A 12,412-nucleotide genomic window follows, 5' to 3' on the forward strand; every position below is an offset into this window, starting at 1 on the left:
ATATTTACCTTTTCATTGTCATTTTGACTGGGGAAGAGCCAGAAGTCACACGGTGCCAGATCCGGTGAATAAGGTGGATGAGGACACACGGTAATGTTTTGGGTTTTTTTGTTTTTTTTTGGGGGGAGGGGGTGTAGGGTTTTAAGAATTTTTTTTTTATTGGGGAATTGGGGAAAGGGAAGAGGACTTTATTGGGGAACAATGTGTACTTCCAGGCCTTTTTACCAAGTCAAGTTATTTGTCCTTTCAATCTTAGTTGTGGAGGGTGCAGCTCAGCTCCAGGTCCAGTTGCTGTTACTAGTTGCAGGGGGCACAGCCCACCATCCCTTGCGGGAGTTGAACCGGCAACCTTGTGGTTCAGAGGAGGCGCTCCAACCAACTGAGCCATCTGGGAGGCAGCTCAGCTCAAGGTGCTGTGTTCTATCTTAGTTGCAGAGGGCGCTGTCCACCATCCCTTGTGGGAGTCGAGAAATCGAACTGGCACCCTTGTGGTTGAGAGCCCACTGGCCCATGTGGGAATCGAACCATCAGCTTTCGGAGTTAGGAGCACGGAGCTCCAACCACCTGAGCCACCTGGCCGGCCCCGGTAATGTTTTTATTTGACAGAAATTGCCGTACCAGAAGCGATGTGTGACACGGAATCTTTCTGTTGTGATAAAAAAATACGGTGAATGCTGCTGCTGAGTGCCATCCAAGGGAAAGGAAGGGATCTTCAATACGGGAAGTGGTGCATTGAACCTTAGTAACAGTATGTGACTAGTTTGAACTTTTTCGGTGCAGTCAGCTGAGTGTGAGCTATGGTTGAGAAAAGGTGTGTTTTAAATTGTGCCAGAAGTCATCCTCCATCATGACAATGCTCCATGTCACACATCGCTTCTGGTATATGGCAATGTCTGTCACATAAAAACATCACAGTGTGTCCTCATCCACCTTATTCACTGGATCTTGCACCATGCGACTTCAGGCTCTCACCCCAAAGTCAAAATGATTCAGGACATCGAGGCAGCCACAACAGTGCCACTAAAGACACTCACGAAAGAGGACTTCCAGAACTGCTTCAGAAAGTGGCAAGAATGATGAAGTATGTGAGTTTGAAGCAAGGGGGAGTATTTTGAAGGGAATTAATGGCAGTGTGTCTTTTACTGTAATAATTTTTTTTGATTTAAACATTCACCATATTGTTTGATCACACCTTGTAAATAGGCACTCAGTGTTCACTGAATGAGTGGACTGATACACTGATATTAATGAGGATTAAATTACCATAGCTTTTTGACACATACCTGTCACTGTTAGCTAATTTAGCTCATTTATGTTGGTGTGTTTTTTTTTTAAATAACCCAACTGTAGAATCATTTGAAAAATAGCATGAAAAGCTGATGTCAAAATAAATTCTGGGTGTCCTGGGTTCTGGGTTTATCTCATTTTGTGTACTAATCAGAAATGTATGCTTTCTCTCTACCTTTTGTTTCTTGTCTTGTGAATCGGATTCCTGTCCAGGGGAAAATAATATGATGCTCTGTTTGTTTTAAGGGAAAAAATAAGTGGTTTGTGGACATAGTTATGTTTACTCTTTCTTACTAATGCTATAGAAATCAGTCCTCCAGGTAGCTGCTTTGATTCTGTTTAGCTCTTTTTTTTTTTTTTTTCAATCTGAGGATGAGCATCTGGTAAGGAATGCTTTCCTTTGCAATCCAGTACATGCTTGTTGTGCAGTCAGAAAATAAGCGGGAGTGTAGAGATTCTATCTCAAATTCCTTTGATTGCTGTAACAGTGAGCCTGGTGTAGAAGTTGAGAAAGTGTCCATAAAATGTTAATGGGGATATTCAAAGAGTTAAGGGCATTTTGAGGCATAGCACATGTTCACGTCCCTTTGGTATCGATAAAAATTTAAAAGCGAAACCTGTAAGGGTCATTTGGTTTTAATGTTGTCCAACAATAGGATATTAAAAGCCACACACTAAGGAGCACAATATTGACAATGGCTTTGAACTATCAAAGGTTGCTATCTAAAATATTCCAGCAACTTTCAAAAAGTGATAAGCAGGAAGTGCAGCAGTTCGTAAGACATGTGCTTGCTCTTAAGCAAACGCCTAAAATGCTCCTAATTTGTACCAGAGACTTTATCAAAGGGCTTTGCAAAACTTCCTGTTTGGCAATTATGAGTATTAGTTCAGCTTAACCTCTGAGTCATAGGGTGGGGAATGGGGAATTATCATTTCATTCTACTTTCAGCTATCAAGGCAGGTGGACTTATTCTAAGAGGAGATAGTGGGCTAGTGGAATAAGAAATTGATAAGAAAAGAGAGGAAAATTGAGAGGATCCTCTTTTTGGTGTTACGGTAGCAGGCCCTTGAGAGTTCTTAATAAAAATGTTAACCCCATTAGTGAAAACTGGCTTCATGTTAAGTTTTGAATTTTCTCTGCTCCCACCCTCAGGCCTATGGTATACAACTAGGAATCAAGGCTTAAAAAAATTGCTTTTGTTCTAGAAGAGGGTGAATGGGGTCAAATATATGGTGATGGAAGGAGAACTCTCTGGGAGGTGAACACATAATGTGAGATATAGATGATGTGTTACAGAATAGTACACCTGAAATCTGTGTAACTTTACTAACAATTGTCACCCCAATAAACTTTAAAAAAACAAAAACAAAATTGCTTTTGTTTTTAATTCTTATAAAGAATTTTAAGAGTCCAGAAGACAAACTCCGTGTTAGGACAATAAGTGACATATACTTTGGTGTCTGTGACCTTTAAGTAATAACTTCTTTTCCTAGAATTAGGATCTGTGTTTCTTGAGGAGAAGCTTTTAAGTACAGTTTACCCTTTAACAATGTGGGGGTTGGGGTGCCACCCCCAGACAATTGAAAATCTCCGTATAACTTGACTCCCCAAAAACTTAACTGTAGATTGTAAAATAGAGGGTCAGAGAAGTATTTTAGGACATGCAAAGTATCTAATTTTGTAAATATAACTGTTAGCAACCAGGATTTTTAAGTAATGCAATCCTCTCAGGAAAGATGAAGGGATAGTGGTTGCTTTGTCAGTAAGTGGAGATCACAGCTGTTTTTCTTTAACACGTGGCAATGGAGTAAAAAATATTTTACTGTATTTCGGCATTTAGGAAAACTGTTATAATTTACTTTGGGGGCGGAAGGGGGAGAGAGAGAGAGAGAGAGAGAGAGAGAGAGAGAGAGAGAGAGAGAGAGAGAGAGAGAACACATTCCATTCCCCCTTTATGCCATGTGTCTCGATTTTTAATCATTTCCAGAAAATGTTAAAAACTGGAAGAATTTTGAAGGAGCTAGTAAGTAGATGTTCTTATTGAACCAGAAACTATATTTTCTGGTGTTTTCTCTGAACATCTGAGTTGTAGTCGTCAGGAGTAACCCTGAAGCTGATTGGCTGTGGGTGTCCTTGGTCACAAATAGGTTTAGATGATTCTAGAGAGGGCTCTAAGTGTTAAGCTTTAGATGGGGTCAGGAGATTTCTTTCTAGAAAATGAACACCAGCATGTTATGATTACCATTAGTTTATACCCTTGGTGCCGCCTTACAAGACAAAAAAGACTTTCTGAAATTTAAAAGCAAAATTTGGGTTTCATATAACCTTTCAAGCTGTTGAGCCAGGGTCTGGGTGGAGTGGCTTGGTGTTTGGGCTGCTTGTTGAAGGAATGAATGTGCTCATTTAGGGTAGGAGCAGCGCTCATTTCTATGAAATCACCTGCAGCCCTTGGCTCAATTTTAGAATGACTTTTAGAATGTTCTGGAAACTAAATTTGCTATCGTGGGGTCTCAGTTCCTGTTGGGTTAGTTAACTGCGTCTTGCTGTGAGAAACATCGTAACTGGCCTAATGGCCTAAGGTTTCTTATATTAACCAATTTGGAAAAAGAGAAATCAACTCAAGCATATTGTTTTCTGTCAAAGAAATGGTATGCCCATTAAGGACAAGCTTTGTGTATAAAGGTGGCTTTGTTCATATTTAGAACTGATGGCTGCAGGCTTTTATTTGATGAGTTTGTTTAGATTATAAAACGACATATTTCAGCATTGGGGCAGGGAGGCTCTTGACTTCCCCCAAAAGACAATAGTGATTTGAGTAAAGCATGAGTTTGTGGTTATATATGTGTGAGTTTTTAGTACTTAAACTGAATGTAATTGAAATAATGAACACTGTGATTCAAAGGACTACATATTTGCTTTAGGAACATAACTGAGTACAAGTTGTTTCTTAAAAATTTGTAGTTATATCTTGTTTGTTCCAGTGGTCATGACAGACACTGAGAGAAGAAATACAGAGGCTAGTCTAGACCGAGAAGTCAAGAATTAAAGTAGGCTTTTAATTAACAGTTTTTAAATTTGCCATAGTTTCCAATTATGTTTATATTTGAACAGGAAGAAGGCATGAGACTTTTCTTAATTTCCTAAAGGTGCTCATAAAACACACTGAAGGGGAATTTACTTAAAGATTAATTTCATATGTGTGCATACACAGACACACAGCAACTGTATTGGGATGCTATAATTTGATGAATTTTTCAAATGCTGTAGCAAAGGTTTCAGAGCACTCATGAAACAAAAGCATTAAGGATTGCTTGTCATAGCTAATAAAGTTTGCTTGGATCTCACTTAATTTTTCTGCTTCACTTCACAAAGTAATTGAAACTTCCTTTTCGCTTCGAGGCCCCCCTCTCCCCAGTCTTAAAAGAACATCTCTGGTTAACAAGTCTGTGGAATTTTTCTGAATGTAGAACTGGGTCCCCGAATAGTTAACGGAGCTAGTGGTCATTCAATCCTTGGAAGGGAAATTAGTTAAATCTGTAAGTGGCTTCTAGAGGCTGAAGAACATCCAAGGAGAAAAGAGGCTTATTACAACTGGAGCGTTTAAAGCATCGCTTCTAAGCCTGGAAATGTGATCCAGGTTGAAAAGTAGAGATGATGGAACTGTCCTCCTGGAACAATGAAGGTATGAAAAAATAGTCCTTAATCTGCAAAAAAAAAAGAAAGGAAGGAAAAAACCTGAAGAACATATATAGGTCTAGGAACTGCCAATTGACACAGATTAGCCAAAATGATGAGCTTTCCCAATGTTCCACATCTAGTTGTTTGCTTTTTTATTTCAAGTGGTTGTCTAGAAAATTGCTTTTCTCCATCAAATAAAACAACCCCGGAACTCTTAAACCATCTCTTGCAAAATAACTACCTCCTCCCTCCCTTCCAACCATGTTTTGTTTTGGGTTGACAGTAAAAGACAAAACAGATTGTTGATTTTACCAGAAATTTTGGGGACAGATTTTGCTGCTGAGGTGAACAAAAACCTCAGATTGCATATCATCTATTCACAGGACAACAATTTATTTTTAGAGTAATGTGGGTGGGTTATGAGGAACTTTTCTGGTTTTGTTTTAAAGCATTTGATAAAAAAGACACTTGACTTTGAAATTTTATTTTCATATGTACTGGCTTGAGAGACCTGACCTCCCACTTCCACTCAATCTAACTTGTCAACTTTCATTTTTAACTAAGTACTCAGCTAGTTGACATAACTTGTTTATTTTAAAAGCAATCGTATGGGAGTAATTTGGCCTTTTTTTTTTTATTAAGTTGTGCGTTAATTATTTTGATCTGCCTTTTGAATGGTGGGTTGTTAATAGTAATATTAGTCACAGCTGGGCTATGAGTGCTTGACTCCAGATTCCTTGGTTGAATGTTTCATAGGTCACTAAACAGTTTTCTGATGAAAATGATTTATTTAAACTGTAATTATCGACCTCTGTCTATCCCCATCCCTTAGAATAATTAAATGCCCAGGACAGTACCTCTAACTAGTTACTTGCTCTTTAAGAATCATTTAAATATTCATATTATATGCAGAAAGAATTATTTATCCTGGAAAGGACGCTTTGTAAATGCTGGGGTGTTTAATTCAATTTAAATTCGTTTTGAAGAGAATAGTACCATGAATTGAGTAACTGCATTATATAATTCACCACGCAAGCAAAGCATTTAAAATAGTTTGACATTCCTCGACTAGGTTCCCATGTCATTCTTTATCAACTGTGTTGTAATACTATATTAGTTTTATTTGCTTAGCTCACACTGTCTAATGGGTACAATTTTAATATTATTTAAGACAGACTCTAGTTATCCTATGTAAGTGACAGTGCTTCTGTGAGAACTGTAACTTAACAGAAATATAAGAAAAACAGAAACTAGGGTCAAAAGCCCCACAGGGTATAAAAGGGTCATAACCTTTCTTAGAGAAGGCAAACGTAACTGATATGCTAGTTTTTAAAGAGCATTTGATTGCATAAAGGAATGCAGTAACGGGATTGAAAGCAAATATATAGCATGAATAATGACTAAATTAACTATGTCCTGCTTTTGGGGGAGCGATTAAAGGATGTGGTTTTATATAAAATTATTTCATTGCAAATAGGATAAAATTAATTTCCTAGTTTTGCCTATTGTAAGGTACTGTAATTTATGACATCTTCCACGTGTACATCTGTGTGTTTAAGGTAGGATCTACACTTGCAAATAATGAACAAAATCAAGAAGCCATGTCAAAGTATAAAAGTGTGTCATTCACCTAATATATTACTTTATATTGAAGTAATTTTCTCAGTATTTTCTTAGAAAAATCACCATGTTCTTCAAAATCTTAAAGAGAGTGAAGCTCTAAATGAATCAACGGAATCTTTTAGATGCTAAGTCACGAGAGTACAAAATATGTTGAAAGATGGTTAGTTTTATTAACAGTGCTTTTATGAATTGAAAACACCTCTTAGACTTTGGTGTGGAGGATGAAAAGAGTGAAGTCTATAGTCAGTTCGGATGTTTGGAGTACTGTAAAATGTGCTGCCGTCTCCAGAATATCTTGTTCAGGGAGCGCTCTTGCATCCTTGTGGAAGGGCCTGCATTGGTCATCCAGATAATTGAGATTAAATTGAGACTGCACATGCTGCCAGGAAAAAAATAAAAAACATCCAGTTTATCTCCAGTACTGCTTCAAGATGATTCACAGTTGGAAGATAGATGGCATGGAGTTTAACAGTTACACATTTTTTTGTACCCTTTTATTCAGAAGAATCTTGGAAAATGCTTTTCTTGAAAGATTATATGTAAGGGGAGGGGCTCATTGTTCCGGTTTGCCCAGCACAGTCCAGGTTCACACCTGTTGTCCCAGCATAATTGTTAATAGCACCTCCTTTCACTCTCAAGTGTATCCTGGTGTGGACTATAATTTATGGTCACCCTAAGGACAGGAAACAGTATATTCACAAAGAGAACTTGATAATTAAAAATGATTTAAAATAGTTTTGCTTTAAAAAAAGCTTAAGTGAACTTTAAATTCTTTGCTAGATACAGCTTAGCCTAAGGTTGAACAATGAGGCACCATCAGCTTGATCTCCTGGCTAAGCAGGTTCTGCACACGTTGGAAGAGCACTTTTCAAAGGGGCAAGAAAGACATATATATACTGATATCTAAGAAGAATCACACAAAATAGAATTGAGTCTGATTCTGCTGGCACCTCAGGGCCATCATAACGAACATCGCTTCTCATTGCCTTGGCTACACATGCAGATGCGATAAGAATCAGGGCTCACACTCTCGGAGGAGGTTTGTGGACTCACTCTCGAATATCTGCCTCCCTCCACAGAGCTTCTGCATGTACGTTGAATGCAAAAAACGCAACTGCATTCCTCTAGGACCTGTCAATGTTTTTGTTTTTGAAAAGACCAATAAAACAAATCTTTTATTCTTTTTGAACCTCTTCCCAGGGAGCAACAAAGAGCAGCAAAGGAAGGCTCTTTTCTGTTTTATTTGTGCATTTTGTTCTTTTTTTAAAACTGGTTGCAGTGTTATGGGCTAAAGTGTGAATTATGATTTTGTGCCCAGTGATCAGATATCATCAGCCTAGGGGACATCATAATGCCCAAGTTGTACAGAAGTGTCCAACTAATGTAGAATAGGTGTTTTGGAATCAAATTTATGTGTTTATTATTATGGCATGTGATTTAGTGGACTTGGAGCTAGGAGACTGATTCCTGGGCTATATGGAATGACCTTGGATACATCACTTAATCCCTCTGTGCCTTAGGTCCCTTTTCTACTTTCTGAGGCTTAACAAGGCTACAGAAATTCTCTTCTGTGGCTAAAGAATTGAACTGCGGGCTTCACTCAGCCTTGGGTGTCACTTGCTAAAATAGGAGAGGTCATGGAGGGCTTTCGGAGTGCCTTCAGCTCCAACCCCTGCCCTGCTCCGAGCATAATGAGATTCAGAATGTGGCAAGTTCTTGACAAGAATGTGCAGCCTAAGTGTAGTGGGAAGTAAGAAGGCTGAGACACTTGCTTCTTTCTCCTGGCTGGAGCTGGTCAGCCTGCAGTATTATTTTTAGTTTTGGGGGCACTGCAGTGGGTCAGTGGGATGGGTCAGCTCCCTTTCCAGGGCACTGTTGTAAACTGCAGCCTTGAGTGGAAGGCCCTTCTGGTGAAGCTTTTTTTAAAATTTTATTTTATTGGAGAATATGAGTTTTTCCAGGGCCCATCAGCTCCAAGTTGTTGTCCTTCAATCTGGTTGTGGAGGGCGCAGCTCAGCTCCAAGTCCAGTCACAGTTTTCAGTTTAGTTTCAGGGGGCGCAGCCCACCATCCCATGCGGGAATTGAACCAGAAACCTTGTTGCTGAGAGCTCGCGTTCTAACCAACTGAGCCATCCGGCCGCCCCTCCCGCAGCTCAGCGGCAGCTCGTTGTCTTCAGTGTAGTTGGTGGAGGGCGCAGCTCACTGGCCCATGTGGGAATCAAACCGGCAACCCTATTGTTCAGAGCTCACGCTCTAACCAACTGAGCCATTTGGCCACCTTTAAGTCAAGCCAGGTTGAGGTCCCAGTCCATCCCGCCCTACGATAGTAAAACTTACTTATTTGGGCACTAGTGGGTAGAACAATTGAAAGTTACTTAATAGTAGAATATCTCAGTTGAGATAACTGGATTACCTTGTAGCAGTTGGTAAGTGCTTCTTAAGCAACCATGATAGAGAGGAGAATAGGGCACATACCAAGGATAGAACTGTAGATACCCCGTGTTTTGAAAGTATCTTAGCTCATAAAGTCCAGATTTGGTATCCAAAAGGGTCTGGACCATCTCAGCATGCTTTTCATGGAACACTGTGCCCGTGCAATTCATGGTAAGAGGGAATGCGAGCAGGTTATGTTAGTCTTGCAGACTTTCAGTTTCAGTGGCTATTTAGAACACTTACTGCTTAGGATTGTATTATCTTAATCAATTGCAAGTAATTTCCCCAGGATTCTTGAAAAGGAAAAATAGAGAAAGACCATAGTACATTAGAGCTGGAAGTAGCCCATGAGACATTCATTTTGATAGGGGAAACTGAGACCCTAGCAAAAGGTAAGTGCTTTGCTTGAATACAATTTATGAAGTTGTTCCTATGGCCTAAACTCTGTCCTGCCAGGTCTACACTGAGAGTAGGCGACTCTGGTAGTGGCCATGGGAAGGATGTTTTGTTTTCATTCATTATTGTTTAATTCATTACTGCTTTTCAGTCCTTCAGCTTTTGATAGAATGGGAGTCATATTCTGTTTGTCAGTGGTGGAAGTTTAAATTGACTTCCAAAGCCAAAGTCTGCAAAGGGGCCCTTTTTATTATCTCTGCAAATGCTCCCCCCGCCATTAGCTTTGGCAGGCTTCCAGCCCTACAGATGTAATGGACTGAAAACTCTGCTGGTCCCCAGCTTTCGGCATTCAGAGTGGAATGTCCAAACCGAACCACCCTGCAGAGGTAAACGTAGCGTTAATCTCATAATTTATAAAAAATACAGCTACTTTATTTGGACTGCTATTAAATGCAGAATGTGGAAATTGCCTTTGAACTCGGAGAGACAGGGTTACGGAAGAGAAAGCACACTGCAGAAGGAATAAGAAATGATCAGAGGATCTTCCTAAGAACCTCCAAGGACTTCAGTTGACTAAGAAATGAGAGGTTTGGTCGACATCTGTCGGCTTTGAAGACCCTTTCCAGCCTTCATATTCATCTGACAAGTATTTATTGAGAGCAACTTAACCAGGTACAGTGAGTGAGGATACTCAGGTGAATAAAATAAATGTGACTGTGGCAGAGCACCCAGTCTAGGACCTCATTTGGGGGCTGATGTTCGTCAGCCCTGCCCTCCCACAGGAGGCCCCTGGGTGCCCCTGAGAAACAATCATAGGAGCATACGATCTTAGAGCTCTTGTGAATGTTGGAGCCAGAGGGGAAGTCAGAAGTCATTTTACAGATGGGGTCATTGAGACCCAGAGAAGGGGATGCTTGTCCCAAATCACCAAGCCGTTTGGTGGCAGAGTCAGTTTGAGGACCAAGGTTTCTGATCTTTTTCATCATTTCTCTTTAAATGATACTGTGCAATGTTGTACTTTCTTTTTGGCCACAAGAGATTAATGGTATGGTGTCACCTGGTGACCATTTGCTGAGAACGTAAGTGAGAAGGTTTCACCATCCTTTTATAAATCATTTTGATAAGTTGTCTAAAGTGCACCAGCTCTGCCCACACAGTCTCATAAACTGGTCCATGTTCTATTCCCTGGTGATCCATGCACAGTAGTGCTTAATGTTAGCTACAGTGGATCCCAACCTTTTGTAGTCTAAGAAACCTGGTATGTTCTAGAAGTGAGACAGTATTCAGTGTGCAGAATGTCCTTGGCAGATCTATAAATCCATAGACTTTTGGAAGTATCTCTAAGAGCCACAGGCTGGGAACCACGGAACTGAACCATTGAAAACATGTGTGTGTGCCTTCGTGTAATGATAACATTTGGAGCTTTGGTCTGGGAACTTGATATTATGATTGAAATGCTTTTAAACTTGAATCATCTCAGTGCATACCTGATTCATGCTTTCATTACATACTTTTGACCTGAAATCCACGAAGCCGATAAGGTCTTGAGAAGGCTTCTCTGATAGCATGTAAACACTGGGAGAGCTACATAGTATTAATTACATCTTTTCTGCCCAGCTCTTGAGGGATTGCTTATTAACATTTCATTATTCAGTCATTTGCCATTTCTGGTCTTACTGTCTAAAAGGTATGCCCTCTAACCTAACATCCAGTATAGGATGTTGCTCCATCTTTTCACGGGGGGGAAAAAACCATGTGAAACAGCTGCACCTATTTAGGAAGGATGAGTAATGCAGAAAATAGTGCATATTTGCAGGTTTTAACAGGCATGTTTCCCTTTCTACCAAAAACTAAAGAAAAAAAATCACAGTAGGCTTGGAAGATTATTCTACCTTTGGTTTATTAATTGAGGGTGGAGATTCTTAAGATTTTCTTGAAGAGATTTCCCTATCAATGTTTGTATCCAGCATCAATAAAAACGGAATAATTTGAGTGTGTTAGAACTGTTAGTCGGAGGGTCTCCTGGGGACACGGAAGGTCAAGATAGCCAGACCTCAAACTCAGCAGGCTCTTAAATAGATAGGCTGGACATTGAAGCTTGGTAAGTTATCATCATACTGGGATGCAAATGGAAACGGGAAGGGGTGGGTTGGCAGAATAATCCATACTAGACTCCGAGCTCCTGGAGGGCAGAACGTGTGCTTATTTTTTATCTTTAGCATTTGGCACTATGCCTGACATATACTAAGTATCCAATAAATGTTCATTGAGTGATTAGCGAAAGAAAAGATAGCTGGTGGGGCTATAAGTAGAACAAGCATGGTAGTGGTGAAAGGTTAATGAAACTGGGATAAAAAAGGTGAAGTTTTAAAAATTAGGTAGAAACCACAGAGTGTATCCACAGGCAGCCATCAAAACTACAGTTGAAATAGAATAAAACATTAATAAAAAAGAAATTGGGGGAAGTTGTAAAAAATAACTTATTTGGCTTTGGGGCTAAAATTCTGCAGCTGTGATCAGGGAAAATGTTCTGCCCAGCAGCCTGAGTAATGAATAAAAAGAATTTTCAGAATGAAAAGAAATCAATAAGCTGTGTGACTCTCTACAGCAAGGCCAATTGCTACTTCCCACCATCTTTGCAAGAATGACATTTTACCCACCCATTCTACTAAAATGAGTCGATACTGTTTGCATTAGTTAGGTTCTCTTGATAGAGAATGAGACGGTCTTACATGGCTTAATTACTCTAGGAAGCTCTTTTTTAATCTTTATTTTTAGCTTTTTTAGGAACAGTGGATAGTGTAAGATTTTCAGCAGCCTTCATTGTTAGGTGTCTTCAGGATAGTTTGTTTTCTGATCCAGGAAGTTGATTATGTATTCCTTTAACTGTTTCTGAAAGCTGTAATTCACATGAGACTTATAAAGGAAAAGGGGGTACCTGATTCTTATTTACTGTTTCATTCCACTTTTACAATTATGTGTGTGTGTTGAAG

At 39.6% G+C, this 12,412-nt stretch overlaps 1 protein-coding gene across 1 annotated transcript in view; it reads left to right on the top strand.

Annotated features, from left to right (window-relative positions):
* GPC4 (glypican 4) overlaps positions 1-12,412 on the top strand; it is a 121,077-nt gene that overhangs the window by 36,904 nt on the left and 71,761 nt on the right. The window lies entirely within an intron of this gene.

The sequence above is a fragment of the Rhinolophus ferrumequinum genome, chromosome X (assembly GCF_004115265.2).
Source record: "Rhinolophus ferrumequinum isolate MPI-CBG mRhiFer1 chromosome X, mRhiFer1_v1.p, whole genome shotgun sequence".
In the NCBI taxonomy this organism is placed as follows: Eukaryota; Metazoa; Chordata; class Mammalia; order Chiroptera; family Rhinolophidae; genus Rhinolophus; species Rhinolophus ferrumequinum.